This window comes from Callorhinus ursinus, unplaced genomic scaffold, assembly GCF_003265705.2.
Source record: "Callorhinus ursinus isolate GAN/ISIS: 27379988/994484 unplaced genomic scaffold, GSC_fseal_2.0 scaffold79, whole genome shotgun sequence".
NCBI classification, from domain to species: Eukaryota; Metazoa; Chordata; class Mammalia; order Carnivora; family Otariidae; genus Callorhinus; species Callorhinus ursinus.
Genome location: NW_027397141.1, coordinates 3534797 through 3543284, shown reverse-complemented (window position 1 = coordinate 3543284; position 8488 = coordinate 3534797).

Genomic DNA, 8488 nt, shown 5'->3' with positions numbered 1-8488 from the left:
GACCGTGGTGTGTGTGACAGCGGGGTGTGTGATGGTGTGTGTGTGTGTGTGACAGTGGGGGGTGTGACGGTGTGTGTGTGTGTGTGACCGTGGGTGGGGCACAACAGTGGGGGAGATGGTGTGTGTCCCTACAGGTCTGTTGGGTGGGCTGCTCGTGCAAATAGAAACCCTTTGGACGATGCCTGGCACATAGTTAGCCCTTGATGACGGGGAGGGGGTGTCAATTATTGTTAATTATGGCTATTTCCTCCAACTGGTTGTTTCCATTTCTCATCGTGGCCTCAGCTGATCCTTAGAACCTGTGAGTGGAGTGCCCTCGACTCCTGTTTTGAGTAGGAAACACCTGGGGTGAGGGCAGGATGGGCCATCGCCAAAGACCCGGGTGGGCCCGGGGCGGGTGGGGTGGTCCGGCCGCGGGGCCCCGGGCCCTGTCCTCCCTGCTGTCATTGTGCGCGTGGAGGGCGGACATGCCTGCGGCCCGTCTGCCGGGGGCCTCTGTAAAGTGCAGGGGTTCAGATGCACGCAAAGTGCATTCTGAGTTGAGAAACATCATGTGCCATCTTTACTGGAAAACATTTTCTAACAAATAATTTTCAAGTCTATTTGGCCACTTTAAAAAAGTAACGTCTTCTTTAAAAAGTGTTTTTTGGGCTTGCCACTTTCAGCCTCTTAAAGACTCAAATGGGACTTCTCGCTCTTTCCGTAAGATCGTGCTGCAGCTGTGTCTGTCGCGAGGGACAAACCGCCTCTGGGCCTTCGGGTGATATATTACGGATACAGGGGAGCAGGGACAGTGGCCCCGGGCATCCAGGGACACGGTAAGGGAAGCCTTGGAGCCTCCCGCAGGGCGGCTGCACAGCCTGGGAGCCGCCGGCCGCGTTGGTCATTTGCCGTTAACGTAACTTAAACGTAAAATCTAGTTCTTTAGTCACATGGGCCACGTTCCCAGTGCTCAGGGCCTGAGCGGCTGAGGGTTCCGGCACCGGGTAGCGCCCGCGGAGAACATTTCCTTCAGGAAGATCTTCTCGTGGATGGTGCGGCTCCTAGCGGGCCCTCTATGCCCGTGGGCCAGACCTGACTTTATTTTGTAAAGACAGCTCTGTTGGGCACGGCCGCACCCGTTTATGAATTGTCTCTGGTGGAGCTGAGCTGCGGGAGGGGCCATATGACCCGCCAAGCCTAAAATACCTTCTATGCTATTTTCCAGGAAATGTCTGCTGAACTTGCTCTAGGGCTTGTTTCTGGGTAAGCTGGGCGTGTCTGCGAGCGTGGCCCGGTGCAGGCCCCACGGACTCCAGAGCACTGGCCTCGTGGGGGTACAACTGAGTGGACAAGTCTGAGACGTGCCATCGCAGGGACACGGTGGGGGTTCTGTGCAAACAGCTCAGACTCAAGTCCCCGAGTGCACCGGGAGGGGGCGTGGGGACGGGGGGCCTCACGCGTGCACACACGCACATGCACACGCGGATCGTGCGCATGTGGGTATGCGTGCGCTCCCTGTGGGGTGAGTGTGCGCCGGTGAGCGGGGGCTGCCTGGGGCTGCTTCCTTTTCCAAGGCGGACCGAGAGCTAGGCCCACACCAGAGCAGAAACGACCTTTTCCACAAGGGAAAGGCCACCAGGTTATTTTCCCGATGGTTGTGCCGTGGGAATAGTGGGCCTCCCGTCTTTATTCCCGATCGCACCTGGAGGCAGATTCATCTCTGCAGGGCTGTTTCTAGAAAATGCTCCAGAGGCGGGGAGGCTCACACTTGGAATCAAAGCGATGATGCTGCCCAACGCCGAGAGCGAAGTCCTCGGGAGCTGACAGGAGTGCCATCCCGTTGGGCCCGGGGCCAGCACAGGCTGTGAAGCGTTTGCTCCGTCACCTGCAGGTGGGGCTCTGTCCGCTGGGGAGCGGAGCTGCCAGGCCAGGGAGACAAAGGGGACCGCGACACCCCATCACGTCTCCCCGTGCAAAAGCCAGGGCATGGGGCACACGAGGGACGCCTGTGCACAACAGCAGCACCTTTTAAAAAAGTGGGTCTAACTGCAGAGCAGGTGCTCGTGTGTACAAATAAAGGTGTGCTGCTAGGTGTTGGGTTAAGATGCTGGGAGACCCGGCATCCGAGCGGTGTCTGGGCTCTGCGAGTGACCGTCACAGCTATGTCCTCTCGAAGTTTTCCTTCTGCTTATCCCGAGTTTTAAGTCTCTCACCAAGGCCACTGCGGGGCGAGAGGGGGGTTCCTGGCCTCTGATGTGTGATTCTCGGAAGACGCAGGATTGAAATGTGTCCGTCTAAGCACAGCATAGGCCTGTGCTGCTGACTGTGGGACAGAGGCACCTTCCCCCGAGCCAGAGGGAGGAGAGAGGCAGGTCGCGGACACAAGTTCCCGCACACGACTGTCGGCATTTGGTCTTGGTTTATGTTTTAGAGGTGTGACAGCCCGAGGCACCTCCTGGGGTAGCACAGCAGGCCGAAGCCCACGTGCTTTTGCTCTGGCAGGTTCCCCGGGATGGGCTGCTGCCCTCCAGGAACCTCCTCTTGAGGAACCAGTCTGAGACACAGTGTTAACCAGCTACCTCCTGGCACCTGCGAGGAAGGTGGGTTTTTGCTGCACTTAGGGGCTGAAGAGGGAAAACATCGGAGCAACCCCCGAGGGAACTATGCTTGCCGAGAGTGTCCTGGGAGCATCAGGAAGAGCACACGGGGCTCCATGTCATCTACAGCCATCCCAGCCCGTCTGCAGGGAGTCACACCTCAATGTCTGGCTGTCCACAGGCCCAGCGCTGCGTGGATGTGGACACTACCGACCACAAACCAACATAGCGAGAGCAGTGATCAGCCATACCCTGAACTCTGTGTGGTTTAAAGTGTTAGTTTGTTGCCGACAGAGGGACTGAGGATCCTCTGAGCATCACACCATCCAGGCAATGCTGAGGGCACCTGCCCCAGAAGCAGAACACCAAGACAGGACGCAAGAACTGAAGGACCAGGGTGAGACTGGTGTCCACACCGCCTCGGCGAGGTGCTTTGCAGAAAGAAACTGCTCGATACCTTCATGGTGAAGGCCTGTGTGCATGAAAGGCTTGCTGGCTAAGAGCTCAACCAGGGAGGGGGGATGGCAACTTGGCACTAGAATCACAAATAATTGTACCTGTTCATGATCTGGAGTTTCTCTTCCAGGCTTACGGGTTAGGTTACCTAATCGTAAACTACACGTTGTTCATTCTGTAGTTTGGGTTTCTCAATCAAATCGTTTTGTCCTTATTTAGAATCCATGCCCATACTATTCAAAATAGATACCTAAATAAGGGTAAAATTCCTCGAGATAGCATTTTGATCAGAGTATGTACCTGGGGAACCATTTATATTTGTACCAGAAGAGGAGACAAAACTCCTCACCTGCTTCCTCAGAGTTCCTTCCGTACTTCTAAGGGGCTACTGCTAGTTAACAACAAATTTCCTGCATGTCGAATTGAATAGATTCTTTACTGTCTTTTTCATGTTAGTTTTGTCCCTCTCTTTTAATTTTCTTCACATCTTTAGGTTGGCACGCAGTAACAAAGGCAGGAGTCTGCCTTTCCTTCTTTCTTCGGGACACGTACTGAGCAGACACTGAAACACATCCAGCTGGGAGTCTGATAATTATACAACCTTAAGACCCTGGAAGCATGATGCCAAGTCTAGGGGGGCAGTTCCTAGATAAACTGGTCCGTGATGAATGGGGGACAGTGAACGATTCAAGGGAATATCCCCACTCCCCCCCAACTCTGGCAAGTAACTCAAAGTGCTTCTTCATGATAGCCAGTATCACTATTTTCAGATCAGAAAGACCACAAGTTACAAGAGGGAGTACTATTTTGTGCTGTTTTTCTAAATATAAAAATAAACAAGGCTTATAAATCTTTACCCATAATACTTTTTCTTTCATTTTCTCTCTTTACTGCCCAGGACAGTCAGTGTTTCTCAGAGGTCCACTTCTGGAAGAGGTAAGCTTGTTGGTAGTGGACCTATTATCCCACTGAAAACAACTGGGAAGCCTGTTTAAAATACAAGTGTGTACATTGGAAACATACTAAGAACTTGAGGGGTCAAGATTCCAGAGAGAAGGACAATTCACTGGTGTGAGCTCTGTATTCTAAGCCCATCTTCCCTGGGGCGCCCGGGTGGCTCAGTCAGTTAAGCATCTGCCTTCGGCTCAGGTCATGATCTCAGGGTCCTGGGATGGAGCCCTGCTTTGGGCTTCCCTGCTCAGTGGGGAGGCTGCTTCTCCCTCTGCCCCTCACCCCATTTGTGCTCGCTCTCTCTCTCTCTCTCAAATAAAAAATAAATAAAATCTTTAAAAAAAAGTTATAAGCCCATCTTCCCCATGAGGCATTTGCTAATTCTTACACAATCACAGAGAGGCTGAGAAGCAGATCAGAAATCAGGCTCTAAGAGGCTTTCTGGAATTCCCTAGGGCTACGAATACAAAATGTGAGTTCAAGGCTTCTGAAGCAGCCAGGACTTGGGTCAGATAGAAGGGATGTGCAGTGTAGTGAGTTTATACATCTGATCTGTTTGTGTCTCAAAGCATTCCTTAACTCCTCAGCTGTGCATGCAGAGATGAGGTGAGCAGAAAGTGGTAGCCAAGATGCTGAGCGGCTAAGGAGAGATTTTAAAAGCAGTCTCATTGTATAAAACTAAAAATAAAATTCAAGGCCCTGTAAATTCTCTGGCTTAAATCAGAACTCCTGTAGAAATAAAGAATAAGAGAAATTGGAAATAGACCAGATCTCACAAAGACTGAACCCTAATGTTAAAACAACTCAAGATGATCATCTCTTATTCTAACTAGTTGCCAGAACTGAAGGCCCTTCAGAGTCCTTGCAGTATTTCACAACACAATGTCCAGCATTCAGTCAGAAAACACCAATCATACCAAGAGTCCAGGCGATAGAAATAGACTCCTAGATAACAACTTCAATATTGGAGTTATTGAATACAGATAAAAAATAACTATGACTAATATAATTCAATAAAATAGACAAGATGGCAAACTTCACAGAGAAGTGGAAGCCAGGAAATAGAATCAAATGGAAATTCTAGGATTCAAAACACAGTGATTGAAATTTTGTACAAAGTGGATGATTAGCCACGGCTGAAGAGAGTAAATTATCTGGAAGTAGGTCAGTAGAAAATATCTGGATAAAAGCCAAATAAAACAAAGAACGGAAAATAAAAAGAATCATAGGAAACATATGGAACACAGTAAAAAGACTTAACATGTAAATTGGGGAAGAAGGAAGAGAGAAATCGTTCAGAACCATTATTGGAAAAAATAGACTAGAGTTTTGCAAAACTTACAAAAGAAACGAAGCCATAGATTCAAATATCATTATAAACCCCAGGCATAACAAATGCAATGGAATTCACCCAGGCATGTCGTCAATCTGCTGAGATCGATAGACAGAAATTCTCTAAGATGCCAGAGGAGAAAAGGAGCAGCAAGAACACGGATGGAGACAGGAGACTTCTCAGTGGAAACTATGGAAGGCAGAAGACAATGGAAACACTGAAAGACAATAGCTGTGAACCCAGAATTCTATATTTAGTAAAAATATTCCTCAAAAATGAAGATAAGGATATTTTCAGACAAATAAAGGCCTGATAATATGCCCAGCAGACTCACACTAAAATGCTAAAAGGAATTCTCTAGTCATAGGAATATCCTGTTAGCTGGAAGCATTAAACATGCACAATAGAATAAAGTATATGAGGAAGGGTAAGTATATAACCGTATAAAACTGTAACTACAATTTCGGTGGCATTTAAAACATCTGTAGGATTAAAATCCATGATGAAAATAATACAAAAGATGATTAGTAAATGGGGTTAAATGTTTTGTCCTTGCATTTCCCAGGAAGTAGTAAAAGTGCTAATTTATTTTCGATTATAATAAGTATAGGATGCATATTGCAATTTCTAACAAAGCTGTGGAAGTAATATTTTAGAAAATGTATAATTAACAATCCAATAAAGGGAAAAATGGAATGAAAAAAATACTTCATTAACTCAAATAAGGTAACGAAGGAGAAAATTCAGGCGTGTGAGTCAAATAGAAAACAAATAGTAAGATAGTAGATATAAACCCAGCTGTATCACTAGTTACATTTAAGGTACATGGATTAAACAATTAAAAGGCAAAAAGATAGACTGAATTTCAAAAAATACATCCTTCTATATAGTTCCTAAAGGGATATACATGAAATGTAATGCACAGAAAAGTTGGAAGTTACAGGATGGAAGATGACACGCCACGCAAGCATTAACCAAAAGAAAGTTAGTATGGTCATGTTTACTAATGTCAAACAGAGTAGATTGTAGGTAAGAAGAAATGCACAGATAAAGAGAAACGTGTCGCACAATGAAGGCTTCAATCCAACAGAAAGATAGAATAATTTAGTCTTTATGAACTTAATAATATAGCTTTGAAATATATAAAGCAAAATTGACAGAACTATAAAAGAGCAAGCCCCTCACAATCAGAGTGGGGGACTTTAATGCACCACCTGTAGAAATTGACTGACCCAACAGAAAAAGATGAATCAGTAAGGAGAAAGTTTAAACCATAGAATGACTTTGTAGAACATGGCGCCCAACACCTGCGGAGTACACATTCCTCCCAAGGTTGAAATGGAAGAGTCACCAAGAATGGCCATGTTTGTCCATAAAGCAGCCCTTAATAAATTTCCAAAATTGAAACCATAGAATAAATCAGTATTTTTAAACTTTTTCTAATCCATAACACGTACCAGGGGATCACTGTGCCCAGAGTGGCTATGCCCACGCTCATCCACCTGTGCTTCTCACCTCTGAAGGCTCCCATCTTCTCCGGCGACTCTGGGCCCAGAGGGAGGCTCATTTCCAGCTCAGAGGCCTGTCCTTAACCAATTCATCACTTGGTTTTTGCTCATAATACTGGTATTTATGTTTTTGTTCATAAATTTAGTTCTCAGCTGTATTTTAAGCTCCTGAAAGGGCACTGTCCTCCTTTGTGGCACTCAGAGGTGGGCCTGGACACCGTGTGGCCCTCAGGAACATTGGGAGCCAGCGTCCGATGCAGCTGGCTTGGACGCCGTCACTGACTGGAAACATTCTGATGGGCTCAAACTGTTCAATCATTACAATTTCAGCTTTTGAGAATCACTGTAATCAGGGATCCCATGAGAACGAGGGAGAGGAGTCGGGGTGGGGTGGGGGGAGTCTGGTCAATGATGTTTTTACATTTTGTTTTGTCAAAGCTCCCCTGGGGACAAACACTGTGAGGTCCTGCTTGGGACCAAGGATGCCATCAGCACACCTGGCGGGGAGATCCCTCCAGGGACTGGCTCCACGAGGGGCCATGTGACGGTGAGTGATGAGAAAGGCCCCCAGCACCTCTGAGTGGAGACCCGTGGAGGGGACGCCTCCCTCCCAAGCACTGTGCTGAGGGCGCACTGACATTTCCTGCGTCAAATCACAAAGAACTCTAAGAATGTTTTGTGAGATTCAAGCACAAAACAGAAAAATTAGAACTATATGAACAAAACAAACCAAAGAAAACAAACAACACTTAGACATCCGTTTACTGCTGGAAGGGGGCAGAGCGGTGGTTGGTGATGAAGAGGGAAAGGCTCAGGAATCAGGGGCACCTGTGTCCTGCTCTGCCACCGACCGGGCGACTCGGGAGTCGGGTGTCCTCTCTCTGCCTCCGGTTCCTCAGCTGGGATCACAGGGTTATGAAAGCCTCAGCCCTCGGATCCCAATCCCCAGGCCTCCGTGCTACAGCTGACTTGATGACAACAAAGAGAAGAGAGGACTTTTGCTTCTCTTGAGAAGAGCGTGCAGCCAGCAATCACAAATAAAATGACTTAGTTTAAGTCAGTTTCCATCTGTGTTCTAGAACAAAATACCAATCCACCGCCAAAACTGTACCTCAGGGGAGAAGTTCTCTCCCCAGGCCTGTTCTCAGACGTGATCCGTGAACTCCACAGACCCGCCTTTCTGGGGAAAAGGCAATCTCATTGTGTCTTAAGTAGCTTCCTCCCAGCCTCACCTCATGAGTTAAGCAGAGGTATAACCTGTCCACAGTCAGAAGGGGTTTGGATAAGAAAGCTTGCTTCAAGACATGCTCTTGGTGGGTCCCCGGAGAGCTGCTCTGGGTCACCTTCCACACCCCAGAGACCCAGCCTGTGTTTCCATGTCCGGTACGCATTGTGGTGCAAGGACATCGCGTGTGTGTTTCATGCACGTGCGTGTGCACTCTGCAAGGTGCCCCCACGGGAGGGAGGTGTGCAGGGCTGACTCTGGTTCGTCATGACAGAATTCTCAAAAGCTGAGTTGAGCTTCCTCAAACCCTGTCCCGTTTGAAAAGATGAACCTCAAAAGGCTCTTCTTTCTCAGACTTGGTAATTTTTGTTTCTTTAGAAAAAAAAAAAAAGACAAAGACAAAAAGAAACCCACACAACCCTCTAGCTTAACATTT